Raw genomic sequence first — 17,085 nt, 5'->3', positions numbered from 1 at the left:
GATGGACTTTGATATCCAGTCAGCTAAGGCCCCTCCTGAGATGGGCTTCCAGGTAGATGGAGAAGTGTTAGAAACTGAACCCTTCACCCCGAGCTCCTTTCACAGACAAACACATCCAATTCCAGTTTAAACAAAAACTGAACTACAGAAAAACATTTTATCCCTGAGGATAGGTACACACAAGCAAGGTGAAGCAAAATGAAGAAAACCTGTCTGCCTTGTCTTAAACACTCAGGGCTATTTACCTCTCTCCTCATTAATGCCATCTCTGTATAAATATTTACCCAGGAGGCCACTGCTGGTGACTCACAAACCTCCTTCCATGAAGGGAGGGGGGCTGTCTTTTCCTCTCTCTTCTATCGTGGCTGCCTCTTGATGGAAAAAGCAATGCCCACGACATTACCTGTCTCCTACAGGTGAGCCTAGACCTGAGAGTCCTGCCCACTTTCCTCTCAAAAATACAAACCAATTCCAGAGACACTGACAAAACAAGTGGTGCATCAGCCAGTCTGGATGACATTTTCATTGTTTCAATACAAATTTGCAGCATCTAGTTAAGGAGGGCTTTTCTCATTTGTCTAAGTATTCCAGTAGACTTCTGTTCTCCCTGAAGCTCTGTCCCCTGACTGCTGCAGAAGGTCTTAGATAATCCAAGAAAATGTGTTGTTGAATATTACTTAAATTCTCCCAAGATAAGAAATCAATTTAATACATTTTAACCTATTCTGAATCATAACTGTTGTTGATAGTATAAAAATGCCAGGTTTGGTAATATGGTCATTTACGGAGAAAGAGAGAGAGCAGGGGTGGGAGTCTGCAGGAAATTACTGACTCTACAGAAAAAACATTCCCAGGTAAAGATTCCCAATGAGTAAAGAATCTGCCTGCAATGTGGGAAGCCTGAGTTCAATTCCTGGGTCAGGAAAATCCCCTGGAGAAGGAAATGGCAACCCACTCCAGTATTCTTGCCTGGAAAATTCGATGGACAAAGGAGCCTGGTGGACTATAGTTCAGGGGGTTGCAGAGTCAGACATGACTGAGCACACAAACACAGAAAAAGCAGTCGAAAAATTAAGAATTGGTGATAGGATGGACAGCTTAACGCTTGTCACTACAGTTTTACATAACCCTCTATTTGCTAGATTCTTACAGTACATGATCCATATTCCTCCTTATTTTTCTCTCCTCAGGACTTTCCTGCTGGCTCAGATGGTAAAGCGTCTGTCTCCAATGTGGGAGACCTGGGTTCGGTCCCTGGGTTGGGAAGATCCCCTGGAGAAGGAAATGGCAATCCACTCCAGTACTATTGCCTGGAAAATCCCATGGACAGAGGAGCCAGGTAGACTACAGTCCATGGGGTCTCAAAGAGTCAGACACGACTGAGCAACTTCACTTTCTCTCCTCTAGCTCCACTGTTTCTGCAAAAGCTCATTACCTTTAAGTTCTCATGTGTTTAACTCCACTTAATTTAGAAGGAAAATAACACTAGCTGTCATTCATTGAGTGTGCAGGCAATGTCACCTCTATGACTTCATTAATTCCTCTAACCAGCACTGCAAAGAAGGATGAGAGGCCCAAGGTCACGGTGGTGGGGTGACCCACTCACAGCTCTTGGGTAAAAGATCCCAGAATCCATCGTGTCACTGCCAGAGGACACATGTGGACACCAAACAGGCTTGGCTAGAGTATTTTTGGCTTGGTCTTCTAAGGAAAGACACAGGGAGTCTAACCTTCTGCTGGATGTCTTATCTTTCATGAAGCAAACATAGGAGGTTCTACCAAGTTGAGAAGAAAGGAAGATGCAGTATTGAGTTAATACACAGTTCAGCTTGAGTTCACTTACTTCCACTTACATTCGCTGGATCATTGAAAAAGCAAGAGAGTTCCAGAAAAACATCTAATTCTGCTTTATTGACTATGCCAAAGCCTTTGACTGTGTGGATCACAATAAACTGGAAAATTCTGAAAGAGATGGGAATACCAGACCACCTGACCTGCCTCTTGAGAAACTTGTATGCAGGTCAAGAAACAACAGTTAGAACTGGACATGGAACAACAGACTGGTTCCAAATAGGAAAAGGAGTACGTTAAGGCTGTGTATTGTCACCCTGCTTATTTAACTTCTATGCAGAGTACATCATGAGAAGTGCTGGGCTGGAAGAAACACAAGCTGGAATCAAGATTTCGGGAAAAATATTAATAATCTCAGATATGCAGATGACACCACCCTTATGGCAGAAAGTGAAGAGGAACTAAAGAGCCTCTTGATGAAAGTGAAAGAGGAGAGTGAAAAAGTTGGCTTAAAGCTCAACATTGAGGTTAGGGAAAGATGGCGGAGGAATAGGACGGGAAGACCACTTTCTCCCTCACAAATTCCTCAAAAGAACATTTCAACGCCGAGCAAACTCCACAAAACAACTTCTGTAGGCTGGCAGAGGACATCAGGCAACGAAAAAAGCAGACCATCGTCTTCAAAAACAGGTAGGAAAAAATATATAAGACGAAAAAGGAGACAAAGGAGGTGGGGAGGAGCTCCGTCCCGGGAAGGGAAGCCTGTCCCGGGAAGGGAATTTGAAGAAGAGAGGTTTCCAAACACCAGGAAACACTCTCCCTGCCGAGTCTGTGGCGAGCCTTGGAAACACAGAGGCAACATAACAGGAAGGAAAAATAGATAAATAATTAAAATCAACAGATTACAAGCCCAAGAGTAACTCCCCCAGCGGAAAAGCAGCACAGACGCCCACATCCGCCTTTGGGAAGTGGGGGCAGGGCAGGGAGGCGCGGGAGGCGCGGGCTGCAGTGCTTTGTAAGAATCGGGCAGGAATGCCCCATGCGCAACCAGAACGATCTAACTTGGCTAGCAAACTAGACTGTGGGATAGCTACCACGCGAAAAGCTCGAACATAAGACACAGCCAGGACCCAGCACAGAACAAAGGACGGAATGGAAAAGCCGGCTGCAGACCATCCCCCGCCGGGGACAGGCAGCCAGAACCGTAAGGACTGGAAAGGGGCAATTGCAGACCTGGAGAGACTTTACTTACCTAACTGCAAGCAGGCTCCTTTGCTAAGACTTCTGGGGGTGCTGGACAGTCACAGTCTGCCTCACGGGGTGCGCCAGCGGTCCACCCAGAAAGCTGAGCAGCAGCGGCAGAAAAGGTGACAAGCCGCGGCGATCGCGCTCACCAAACTCCTGAGCTACTCCGACCTGGGAAGGGCACAAAGCACAGTCCCAGCTGAATCTGTGCCTCTGAGGGCTGCCTGAGCGCCGAACCTGAGCGGCTTGGACCGGGAAGTGCACGCAGCCTAGGGCCGGCCCCAGACGGTTCCCGGCTGAGCATCGTAGAGCCGGAGAGGTTTGTGCGCCACGAGAAGGGACAGGTCAAGTGGGGCAGAGATACTGGGTGCACACGACAGTGCTATTTGTTTGCAGCATCCCCCCTCCCCAGAGCGCGACTGAACTAGTGAGCCTAAAAACCAGCAAACAGAAGTTAAACAGAGGGAACCACCTTGGAAGTGATCCCACACGGCCCATAACACCAGAGAAGGGCCAGATATATTTTTACTATTTTTAAAATCATTCCTTTTTTTTTCTTTTTTTGCTTTTTTGTTTTTTTTTTTCTTTTTCTTTCTAACTTTTTTTAATTGTTAAGTCTTCTATTCCTCCTCTAATTTTTATTTCTATAACCTATTATTACTATTTTTTTTTAAAAAAAAAGACTTTTTTTTTTTCTTTTTTAAGGCAAACACCATATATAGTCTTTGGATGGTTGTTGGTGGTTTTTTGTTTGTTTGTTTGTTTTTTAATAATTCTTTTTTTTCTTTATTCCTTTTTCCTTCTGCTTTTCTTTAATATTGTATCTTTGAAAAGCCAACCTCTACTCTAGATTTTTAATCTTTGCTCTTAGGTTTTTGTTGTCAATTTTGTACATTTAAAACCCAAACTTCACTACCCAAGTTTACCTGAGAGCTAGATTACTGGCTTGACCACTCTCTCCTCCTCTGGACTCTCCTTTTTCTCCACCAGGTGGCCTCTGTCTCTTTTCTCCCCCATCTCTTCTCTATCCAACTCTGTGAATCTCTGTGTGTTCCAGATGGTGGAGAACACCTAAGGGACTGGTTACTGGCAGGATTTGTCTCTCTCCTACTCATTCCTCTCTCATCCTCCTGGTCACCTCTGTCTACTTCCTCCCTCTCCTCTTCCCCGTATAACTCTGTAAATACCTCTGAGCAGTCCAGACTATAGAGCGCACATAAGGAAGTGACTACTGGCTAGCTTGCTCTCTCCTCTTTTGATCTCACCGCATCTCATTCCAGTTACCTCTAACTTCCCCCTCCATCTTCTCTTCTCCTTGTAACTCAGTGAACCTCTCTGAGTGTCCCTCAATGTGGAGAAACTTTTCATCTTTAACCTAGATGTTTTATCATCGGTGCTGTATAGATGGAGAAGTCTAGAGGCTACTGTAAAAATAAAACTGAAAACCAGGAGCAGGAGGCTTAAATCCAAAGCCTGAAAACATTAGAGAACTCTTGAATTCAGGGAACATTAAGCAATAGGAGCTCATCAAATGCCTTCATACCTACACCGAAACCAAGCTTCACCCAAGGGCCAACAAGTTCCAAAACAAGACATACCACGCAAATTCTCCAGCAACACAGGAACACTCCCCTGAGCTTCAATATACAGGCAGCTCAAAATTATCCCAAAACCTTTGATGTCTCATAACCAATTACGGGTCACTCCACTGCACTCCAGAGAGAAGAAACCCAGCTCCACCCACCAAAACTCCAACACAAGCCTCCCTAACCAGGAAACCTTGACAAGCCACTGATAGAACCCCACCCAAAGTGAGGAAGCCCCATAATAAAGAGAACTCCACAAATTACCAGAATATAAAAAGGCCACCCCAAACGCAGCAATATAACCAAGATGAAGAGACAGAGGAATACTCAGCAGGTAAAGGAACAGGAGAGTTGCCCACCAAACCAAACAAAAGAGGAAGAAGTAGGGAATCTACCAGAGAAGGAATTCCGAATATTGATAGTGAAAATGATCCAAAATCTTGAAATCAAAATGGAATCACAGATAAATAGCCTAAAGACAAGGATTGAGAAGATGCAAGAAAGGTTTAACAAGGACCTAGAAGAAATAAAAAAGAGTCAAAATATAATGAATAACGCAATAAATGAGATCAGAAACACTCTGGATGCAACAAATAATAGAATAACGGAGGCAGAAGACAGGATTAGTGAAATAGAAGATAGAATGGTAGAAATAAATGAATCAGAGAGGAAACAAGAAAAATGAATTAAAAGAAATGAGGACAATCTCAGAGACCTCCAGGACAATATGAAACGCTCCAACATTCGAATTATAGGAGTCCCAGAAGAAGAAGACAGAAAGAAAGATCATGAGAAAATCCTTGAGGAGATAATAGTTGAAAACTTTCCTAAAATGGGGAAGGAAATAATCACCCAAGTCCAAGAAACACAGAGAGTTCCAAATAGGATAAACCCAAGGCGAAACACCCCAAGACACATATTAATCAAATTAACAAAGATCAAACACAAAGAACAAATATTAAAAGCAGCAAGGGAAAAACAACAAATAACACACAAGGGGATTCCCATAAGGATAACAGCTGATCTTTCAATAGAAACTCTTCAGGCCAGGAGGGAATGGCAAGACATACTTAAAGTGATGAAAGACAATAACCTACAGCCCAGATTACTGTACCCAGCAAGGATCTCATTCAAATACGAAGGAGAAATCAAAAGCTTTACAGACAAGCAAAAGCTGAGAGAATTCAGCACCACCAAACCAGCTCTCCAACAAATTCTAAAGGATATTCTCTAGACAGGAAACACGAAAGGGTGTATAAACCCAAACCCAAAACAATAAAGTAAATGGTAACGGGATCATACTTATCAATAATTACCTTAAACGTAAATGGGTTGAACGCCCCAACCAAAAGACAAAGACTGGCCGAATGGATACAAAAACAAGACCCCTCTATATGCTGCTTACAAGAGACCCACCTCAAAACAAGGGACACATACAGACTGAAAGTGAAGGGCTGGAAAAAGATATACCACATAAATAGAGACCAAAAGAAAGCAAGAGTGGCAATACTCATATCCGATAAAATAGACTTTAAAACAAAGGCTGTGAAAAGAGACAAAGAAGGCCACTACATAATGATCAAAGGAACAATCCAAGAAGAAGATATAACAATTATAAATATATATGCACCCAATATAGGAGCACCGCAATATGTAAGACAAATGCTAACAAGTATGAAAGGGGAAATCAACAATAACACAATAATAGTGGGAGACTTTAATACCCCACTCACACCTATGGACAGATCAACTAAACAGAAAATTAACAAAGAAACACAAACTTTAAATGATACATTAGATCAGTTAGACCTAATTGATATCTATAGGACATTTCACCCCAAAACAATGAATTTCACCTTTTTTCAAGTGCTCATGGAACCTTCTCCAGGATAGATCACATCCTGGGCCATAAATCTAAACTTGATAAATTCAAAAAAATCGAAATCATTCCAAGCATCTTTTCTGACCATTATGCATTAAGATTAGATCTCAATTACAGGAGAAAAACTATTAAAAATGCCAACATATGGAGGTTGAACAACACACTTCTGAATAACCAACAAATCACAGAAGAAATCAAAAAGAAATCAAAATATGCATAGAAACTAATGAAAATGAAAACACAACAACCCAAAACCTGTGGGACACTATAAAAGCAGTGCTAAGAGGAAAGTTCATAGCAATACAGGCATACCTCAAGAAACAAGAAAAAAGTCAAATAAATAACCTAACTCTACAACTAAAGCAACTAGAAAAGGAAGAATTGGAGAACCCCAGAGTTAGTAGAAGGAAAGAAATCTTAAAAATTAGGGCAGAAATAAATGCAAAAGAAACAAAAGAGACCATAGCAAAAATCAACAAAGCCAAAAGCTGGTTCTTTGAAAGGATAAATAAAATTGACAAACCATTAGCCAGACTCATCAAGAAGCAAAGAGAGAAAAATCAAATCAATAAAATTAGAAATGAAAATGGAGAGATTACAACAGACAACACAGAAATACAAAGGATCATAAGAAACTACTATCAGCAGTTGTATGCCAATAAAATGGACAACGTGGAAGAAATGGACAAATTCTTAGAAAAGTACAATTTTCCAATACTGAACCAGGAAGAAATAGAAAATCTTAACAGACCCATCACAAGCATGGAAATTGAAACTGTAATCAGAAATCTTCCAGCAAACAAAAGCCCAGGTCCAGACAGCTTCACAGCTGAATTCTACAAAAAATTTCGAGAAGAGCTAACACCTATCCTCCTCAAACTCTTCCAGAAATTGCAGAGGAAGGTAAACTTCCAAACTCATTCTATGAGGCCACCATCACCCTAATACCAAAACCTGACAAAGATGTCACAAAAAAAAGAAAACTACAGGCCAATATCACTGATGAACATAGATGCAAAAATCCTCAACAAAATTCTAGCAATCAGAATCCAACAACACATTAAAAAGATCAAACACCATGACCAAGTGGGCTTTATCCCAGGGATGCAAAGATTCTTCAATATCCGCAAATCAATCAATGTAATTCACCACATTAACAAATTGAAAAATAAAAACCATATGATTATCTCAATAGATGCAGAGAAGGCCTTTGACAAAATTCAACATCCATTTATGATAAAAACTCTCCAGAAAGCAGGAATAGAAGGAACATACCTCAACATAATAAAAGCTATATATGACAAACCCACAGCAAACATTATCCTCAATGGTGAAAAATCGAAAGCATTTCCCCTAAAGTCAGGAACAAGACAAGGGTGCCCACTTTCACTGCTACTATTCAACATAGTTCTGGAAGTTTTGGCCACAGCAATCAGAGCAGAAAAAGAAATAAAAGGAATCCAAATTGGAAAAGAAGTAAAATTCTCACTGTTTGCAGATGACATGATCCTCTACATGGAAAACCCTAAAGACTCCACCAGAAAATTACTAGAGCTAATCAATGAATATAGTAAAGTTGCAGGATATAAAATCAACACACAGAAATCCCTTGCATTCCTATACACGAATAATGAGAAAGTAGAAAAGAAATTAAGGAAACAATTCCATTCACCATTGCAACGAAAAGAATAAAATACTTAGGAATATATCTACCTAAAGAAACTAAAGACCTATATATAGAAAATTATAAAACACTGATGAAAGAAATCAAAGAGGACACTAACAGATGGAGAAATATACCATGTTCATGGATTGGAAGAATCAATATAGTGAAAATGAGTATACTACCCAAAGCAACTTACAAATTCAATGCAATCCCTATCAAGCTACCAGCCACATTTTTCACAGAACTAGAACAAATAATTTCAAGATTTGTATGGAAATACAAAAAACCTCGAATAGCCAAAGCAATCTTGAGAAAGAAGAATGGAACTGGAGGAATCAACTTGCCTGACTTCAGGCTCTACTACAAAGCCACAGTCATCAAGACAGTATGGTACTGGCACAAAGACAGACATACAGATCAATGGAACAAAATAGAAAGCCCAGAGATATATCCACACACATATGGACACCTTATCTTTGACAAAGGAGGCAAGAATATACAATGGAGTAAAGACAATCTCTTTAACAAGTGGTGCTGGGAAAACTGGTCAACCACTTGTAAAAGAATGAAACTAGATCACTTTCTAACACCGCACACAAAAATAAACTCAAAATGGATTAAAGATCTAAATGTAAGATCAGAAACTATAAAACTCCTAGAGGAGAACATAGGCAAAACACTCTCAGACATAAATCACAGCAGGATCCTCTATGATCCACCTCCCAGAATTCTGGAAATAAAAGCAAAAATAAACAAATGGGATCTAATTAAAATTAAAAGCTTCTGCACAACAAAGGAAAATATAAGCAAGGTGAAAAGACAGCCTTCTGAATGGGAGAAAATAATAGCAAATGAAGCAACTGACAAACAACTAATCTCAAAAATATACAAGCAACTTATGCAGCTCAATTCCAGAAGAATAAACGACCCAATCAAAAAATGGGCCAAAGAACTAAATAGACATTTCTCCAAAGAAGACATACGGATGGCTAACAAACACATGAAAAGATGCTCAACATCACTCATTATTAGAGAAATGCAAATCAAAACCACAATGAGGTACCACTTCACACCAGTCAGAATGGCTGTGATCCAAAAATCTGCAAGCAATAAATGCTGGAGAGGGTGTGCAGAAAAGGGAACCCTCCTACACTGTTGGTGGGAATGCAAACTAGTACAGCCACTATGGAGAACAGTGCGGAGATTCCTTAAAAAATTGCAAATAGAACTGCCTTATGACCCAGCAATCCCACTGCTGGGCATACACACCGAGGAAACCAGAATTGAAAGAGACACATGTACCCCAATGTTCATCGCAGCACTGTTTATAATAGCCAGGACATGGAGACAACCTAGATGTACATCAGCAGATGAATGGATAAGAAAGCTGTGGTACATATACACAATGGAGTATTACTCAGCCGTTAAAAAGAATTCATTTGAATCAGTTCTGATGAGATGGATGAAACTGGAGCCAATTATACAGAGTGAAGTAAGCCAGAAAGAAAAACACCAATACAATATACTAACACATATATATGGAATTTAGGAAGATGGCAATGACGACCCTGTATGCAAGACAGGAAAAAAGACACAGATGTGTATAATGGACTTTTGGACTCAGAGGGAGAGGGAGAGGGTGGGATGATTTGGGAGAATGGCATTCTAACATGTATACTATCATGTAAGAATTGAATCGCCAGTCTATGTCTGATGCAGGGTGCAGCATGCTTGGGGCTGGTGCATGGGGATGACCCAGAGAGATGTTGTGGGGAGGGAGATGGGAGGGGGGTACATGTTTGGGAACGCATGTAAGAATTAAAGATTTTGAAATTTAAAAAATAAAAAACTAAAAAAAAAATAAATCTGCAGGAAATCTGGAAAATAATAATGTGAAATCTATATGGTAGGTTCATGGGTGCTCATTATCAACACCCCTCTCTGTAAAAAAAAAAAAAAAAAGCTCAACATTGAGAAAATGAAGATCATGGCATCCGGTCCCATCACTTCATGGCAGATAGATGGAGAAACAGTGGAAACAGTGGCTGACTTAATGTTTTTGGGCTCCAAAATCACTGCAGATGGTGATTGCAGCCATGAAATTAAAAGACACTTACTCCTTGGAAGGCAAGTTATGACCAACCTAGATAGCATATTAAAAAGCAGAGACATTATTTTGCCAACAAAGGTCCGTCTAGTCAAGGCTATGGTTTTTCCAGTAGTCATGTATGGATGTGACAGTTGGACTGTGAAGAAGGCTGAGCACCGAAGAATTGATGCTTTTGAAGTGTGGTGTTGGAGAAGACTCTTGAGAGTCCCTTGGACTGCAAGGAGATCCAACCAGTCCATCCTAAAGGAGATCAACCCTGGGTGCTCATTGGAGTAACTGACGCTGAAGCTGAAACTCCAATACTCTGGCCACCTGATTCAAAGAACTGACTCATTTGAAAAGCCCCTGATGCTGGGAAAGATTGAAGGTGAGAGGAGAAAGGGAAGACAGAGAATGAGATGGCTGGATGGCATCACCGACTCGATGGACATGGGTTTGGGTGAACTCCGGGAGTTGGTGATGGACAGGGAGGCCTGGTGTGCTGCAGTCCATGGGGTCTCAAGGAGTCAGACACGACTGAGAAATGAACTGAACTGAACTGAACTTCCAAAGAAATAAAGATTCTAGTCTAGGAACTATTGAGGACTGAAAATAAAACTTGCTTTTCCCCCTAGACACTGAATGATCGTCAGTGGATTGATCAGGCAGAAGCAATGTCAACAAAGCAGTGTGTTTCAGTAGTGGCATATGTGGAGGAGTATCGGGCTTTTTTTCATCTGTAAGGTGGGAATGATCATAAATGTGTGTCTCCAGCATATGGCCAAACTGTTGCATTCAGAACTCCTTGGCAACTCTGGAAGGAGCAGCATGTTACTGGTTGTTTCATGTGGACATTCTTGGGTTTCATTGTATTCACTGAATACCAGAGCTGGGCATCGTGGATATAGTGAGCTCGCTTGAGAGGCCTTCCCAAAGAGAACTTCAGTGAATTAGAAACAGATATCATCAACTTAGACTTAAGCAATTGTCTATAGACAGCCTACCTACAGTACAGCTTATGTTTAAATGTATTTTTAAAATTAATTAATTCATGTAACAAACAGGGTCTTGTGTACCTGTTGTGTGTCGGGCACTATATTACGCACTGGGAATGTAGTAGCAAATGAAATCTACATGGGTTTCTGCTTTGTAGCTCTGACAGGCCCGCACATCTCATCTCGGGGCTACAAAGGTTGGAATAGACTGCATTGAATTACAGTGACTTTTCTTCCACTGGCAGGTCTCCCTTGGAGGAAAGTCACAGAGGAATTTCAGCGTCAACTCAAGTTGGACTGGATGGACCTGAAGGTTGCCCCTTAGCAGGACTGTGTGATTTTACCGTGATTCTGGGTCTTCTTGCCCAATGTAATCATTGACTCTCACCATTCCTGTTGCCTCTCTAAGACATGGTTATCATTTGGTGCTACAAAGCTGTGGACTCAGTTTGAGAAAGGTGCCCACACATGTTGCTCAACTAAAGTGTTTTCCTAGTGATTTTTCAAATGCATGGATACTATTACCCAGGTTACTCCCACTTAACGAGCACCTAGAGTTGAAATTTCTGAAAATGCTCCAACAATCAACAAGTGGAGATTTGGGGAAGCTTCTTCACCACCATGTGAGATTGTTTTTCAGTTACAAAAGAGCTTTCAGTGTTATCTGTTTACTTCTGCGCTGGTCCATGTAGGTCACCCATGGAGCGTGGTTTGGGAAGACAAGGATAATCTGAGTAAGAAGTCACCGTCCATCTGGGGAAAAGTCCCATTAATGTCTGATAGATGTTGAGCAACCTTTTCCATGTTGACAAAGTAGCACCAGCTTATTCTTTTTTGTACACATTAGCTCTACCATGAGCACAGACTGTCATTTCTGACATTGTACCCCACAGCTGTTTAAAGGTCCACCACTGCCATTTAAGTACTAGCTGCCGCTTCTTGATTTTCTAATAATGTGACCTTTAACCTTTATGTAATATTATTCACATAAAGATGATTCCTATCCATTTTCTATCACTGTGAACTCTAGCCTTTAGAAATTGAAACTGGTCCTTTTGTCCCATTAATTTTTCCTGGGATTTTCCTTTCATGTAACTTTTGTCTTCTTTTTCTTTGTTTGTAGTTAATGATTATACCATTGTCCTTACTTGTGGATATGTGTGTGGTTCTTTGAATGCTTACTTTTTACATGAGGCATTTTAGATACGCCACTGTTGTTTTCAGTGGACCTCTGGTGTGAAATGAATTATGCCCTCCCTCCACTTTCAGATTCGTATGTTAAAGCTCTAATCCCCAGTGAGACTGTAATTGGAAATAGGGTCTTTTAGCAAGGTGATCAAACCAGTCCATCCTAAAGGAAATCAACTGAATATTCATTGGAAGGACTGATGCTGAAGCTGAAACTCCAAATATTTTGGCCAGTTGATGGGAAGAACTGACTCCTTGGAAAAGACCCTGATGCTGGGAAAGATTGAAGGCAGGAGGAGAAGGGGGTAACAGAGGATGAGATGGTTGGATGGCATCACTGACTCGATGGACATGAGTCTGAGTAAACTCTGGGAGATAGTGAAGGATGGGGAAGCCTGGCGTGTTGCAGTCAGTGGGGTCAAAAAGAGTTGGGTATGACTTGGCGACTGAACAACAAGGAAGGCAAACAAAGTTAAATGAGGTCCTGCAGGAGGAACCCTAATGTGGTAGGACTGGTCTTTATAGGAAAAGGAAGAGACACCTGAAATCTCTCTCTTCCTCTCTCATCCCATCCTTCTTCCCTTCCCACTCACAGAGAAAGGGCCACGAGAGGACACAGCAAGGAGGCGGCTGTCTGCAGGTCAGGAAGAGAGGCTTCAACAGAAAGTGAATCTGCTGTCTCCTTCATCTGGGGCTTCCAGCCTCCAGAATGGTGGCAAACACATTTCCGTTGTTAAGCCACACAGCCTGTGATATTTTATTGTGACAGTCCAAGCTGGCCAATACAGTCTTGAAAAATATACATGAATGGATTTTGGTTTTCAATTAGTCTGAGAATTTTTAGGGTTGTCAAACATGTGCGTTGAATTTATTTTGCCACGATGTTCTTTTTAACTGTTGCTGTTGCTCCTCAGTTGCTCAGTCATGTCTGAGTCTTTGCAGCCCCATGGACTGCAGCTCATCAGGCTTCCCCATCCTTCACTATCTCCCAGAGTTTCCTCAAACTCATGTCCAGTGAGTCGGTAATGCCATCCAACCATCTCATCCTCTGCTGCCCCCTTCTCGTCTTGCCTTCAATCTTTCCCAGCATCAGGGTCTTTCTCAGGTGGCCAGAGTACTGGAGCTTCACCATCAGACCTTCCACTGAATATTCGGGGTTAAATTCCTTTAGGATTGACTGATTTGATCTCCTTTTAATCATTTCCTTTAAAATATTTCCCTTGTCTCTTGCCTTTCTGGTGTGACTTAAGTCTCGTTTCTTTCATCTTTGCAGCTCTATGGAGCATATTTTCGATGTCAGCTAAGACAATGGAGATATAGTCTTTAAGCCATTGTAACAGAGGTGACAGTTGAACCTATGGGAATATTTGATTGCTTGAGAAAAAAAAAAGTGCAGCAAAAGAATAGAAAGAAAAGAGAGAGGACAATCTTGGGGGATGTGTACATCGAACAGAAGAATGAAGCTTTAACAGAGATGCTGGGAGCCCAGATGACCTGGAATCATGGGTATGAAGGAGAGAGAGAGGTTTCAGAAGACAAGTCCAGTTACTGGCCCCAAGGCTTCAGGCGGACCAAGCAAGATTTAATTGAGAAAAGTTCCTTGCGATCTTGAGAAGTCATCTTTAGTTAAGAGGTAGAAGCAAAGGCCAAAGCTCCATGAGTGCTGAAAATGTGATTATATTAATAAGTAACCTCAACTATTCTTACAAGACCTTGAGCAGGAAACAAGAGGAGAGAAAAAAGTTTTCAGCTTCAGAAAATAGCTGGCGTAAGGCCACGGGAGAGACCAGGACATGCGCATTCATACTGGAGATAAGACAGACAATGCGAGGTGAAGAAGGTATCCTTCATGGAGCAGAGACCGAAAAGAAAACTGTTAATAGCTTCGGGTCCCACTGAAGAATGAGCACCATGCTCCCGTCATTCCTGACTTGAGGGTAAGCATTAAGCATGGAATTCATAATAAGCCAGACCCCATTAAGCTTCCCCTGCTGATGTCAAGGGCTCAGAGCAGGGACTGCCAGAGCAATCTTGGAGAAAATCAATTATCATCGCAGGAGGGGATGCGGGTCATCTGCAGGTCAATGCCGCCATATATAAATCCATTAATCCATGAGAGTCCTGCAGAGTCTAAGGATGAACAATGCAGCGCTTGGGGGCGAGATCCTTCATGTTTCTACCTCACCCATGTCTCACTCGGAGAGTTTCTTGTTTGTTTGTTTTAAAAATAATTTTTTAAAAGCACAAAAACCCCACGTACTAAAATTGTACACACCAAGTGTTGGTCCAATCTTATATCAATTTATTTACAATTAAACAGCACCATGGTTTTCTCACCTAGGTTCATCAAACATGCCCAGAAAAACTGTTATTCAAAGTACCTAGTGCTTGTGCTCAGTTGTGACCAACTCTTTGTGAACCATTGACTATGGCCCACAAAGCTCCTCTGCCCATGGGATTTTCCAGGCACGAATACTGGAGTGGGTTGCCATTTCCTACTCCAGGGGATCTTCCTGACCCAGGGATTGAACCTGCGTCTCTTGCATCTCCTGCACTAGCAGGCAGATTCTTTACCACTAGCGCCACCTGGGAAGCGCACTCAAAGTATATGTTCCTTTAAAATAAACTCTTAAGAGAGCTCAAATCCTTAACAAATCAAAAAACCTTTGACCAACCATAGATTATTATGATATTATCAAAACTGCTTAAAAAAATAGATCTGAACACTTTTTCCCCTCCAGTTGACAAACTTGAGAGATGTTGCTATTCAATGTGGCCCAGAAATTGACAAAGAAATGCTTTGTTGACAGGGCATTATACTGAAATACCCTCACATACCTCACCTCCCTACTTAAAAAAAAAAAAAGTCCTTTGGAATGAATGCTGCTGTCTCATTGTGAGATTTTAAATTCAATTTTAAAAGTCTTCAATTTTGAAGACTAAGCTCAGAAGTTAAGGGACCTGCAGAGATGTAGATGGCAGGAACAGCACTCTAGTCCTGATTTCCTGGAGCTGAGTTCAGTGTTCTTTTCACAACGTGACACTCCTTTTCAGCAGCCATCGCCTCAATGGCCAAACTACACCAAGGGGACAGAACAAGATTGTCCACACGACCGAGCATCAGAGTGGCACACTGTAGGGGCTCTGCTGCCCATCCCTCACTTCAGGTGATTCCTCCAAACTCACCACCTTGATTCCTAGGGAGAGGGTGCTTATCTGAATCCTGTCCCTTTCCTACAACTAGAGAAGAGTGTAGGACCACCTACAAAAATCCCAACATCCTATTATTCCTTTCTGGGAGGCCCCTCCAGGGCTCTTCCACCACCACAGGAGCCTTTCAAGCAGAAGCCATCCAAAGTTCAAGGGAGAAAGAAGGGGGGTGGGGAGAATGGGGCTTCAGAATGGTCTCAGACATTATGACTCCCTGCTCAAACAAAGCCGTATGGGATGTCCAAAAGTAGCCAGTAGCTTTTAAAATACTCACAGGAACTGTATCATTCTAAGATTTTTTTTCTTTTAATGTAAGATAAGATAACATCAAATTCAAATGTCTTTAAATTCAAGTAGAAAACATATATTCATAATTCAGAATCCCACAAGGCTCAAAGATCTGTATAGCTTGATTTAAAATGTATTTAAAAACTAAGGAGAAGTACTACACCCAAGCAAGCAGCCATCTCAAGTGAGAGCTCCCGGCATTTGACGTTCAAGTGAGAAAAAAGTAATGGCAGTGCCTTATCTTGACTCCTGCTCCAAAGGCTACATGAGCTGCGAGACCAACTTCTTTATAAGTTTGAAGCTCATGAGCCAGTGGCTCTGAAAAGGTGATCTTTGGGCTCAATGAGTGGGTATATGTGCAGCAGATTTCTTATGCAAATACAGTCTCTGGTTCTCAGTTATCTCCATTAACTGGGATGTTTGCTGGATGAGATGTTTTTCACGTTATACATTTGCCAACACCATAAATATTTAGAATTAAGCAATTTCAGTTGTATGGGGGCTTCCCAGGTGGCACAGAGGTAAAGAATTTGTCTGCAGTGCAGGAGACACTGGAGACAGGGGTTCAATCCGTGGGTCAGGAAGATCTCCTGGAGGAGGAAATGGCAACCCACTCGAGTACTCTTGCCTGGGGAATCCCATGGACAGAGGAGCCTGGCGGGCTGCAGTCCATGGGATCGCAGAGTCAGACACGACTGAGCGACTAGACAACAACAATGAGACAACTCAGTTATACAGGATTTTAACTATCTTCTTTGGGAGAAATTTTTTAGTAGAAATTTTTGAACTCTAGAAAGATTTAAACATAAAAAGGCTTAAGAGAGACAAAATTAAATCTGTGCGTGATGGGTGATGTAATACACTTGTTACACATTAAAAGAAGGTGGTCTGTCAGTGTGATCACCTCTCTCTCTCTCACATTCTGTGATGGATGAATTAGCGTAGCCCCTTTGATTCCAAACCTTAACAAATGCATCTACACATTTAGAGCATTTAAGAGGACTTAAGGTTTTATATATGTAAGTTTAACTCATAGGATTTGAACAAATTTATTTTAAGGGAGGTTTTTCTTATTAAATGACATTCCATAACAATGAAATGACATCTTGAAAATACTGAACGCAAACAACTGCTAATGTAGACTT

The 17,085-nt window shown here is 41.4% G+C and overlaps 1 protein-coding gene across 1 annotated transcript in view; it reads left to right on the top strand.

Annotated features, from left to right (window-relative positions):
* Positions 1 to 4,995, top strand: part of SPP2 (secreted phosphoprotein 2) — a 553,934-nt gene extending 548,939 nt beyond the window's left edge. Inside the window, exon 7 of the transcript XR_009599941.1 lies at positions 2,788 to 4,995. The gene's annotated coding sequence lies outside the window, so the exon portion shown is untranslated. The remainder of the gene's footprint in view (positions 1 to 2,787) is intronic.
* Positions 4,996 to 17,085: the final 12,090 nt, after the last annotated feature.

This window comes from Ovis aries, chromosome 1 (assembly GCF_016772045.2).
Source record: "Ovis aries strain OAR_USU_Benz2616 breed Rambouillet chromosome 1, ARS-UI_Ramb_v3.0, whole genome shotgun sequence".
Classification (NCBI taxonomy): domain Eukaryota; kingdom Metazoa; phylum Chordata; class Mammalia; order Artiodactyla; family Bovidae; genus Ovis; species Ovis aries.
The sequence above is the reverse complement of the archived record's forward strand: the minus strand, read 5'-3'. Positions and strand labels throughout refer to the sequence as shown.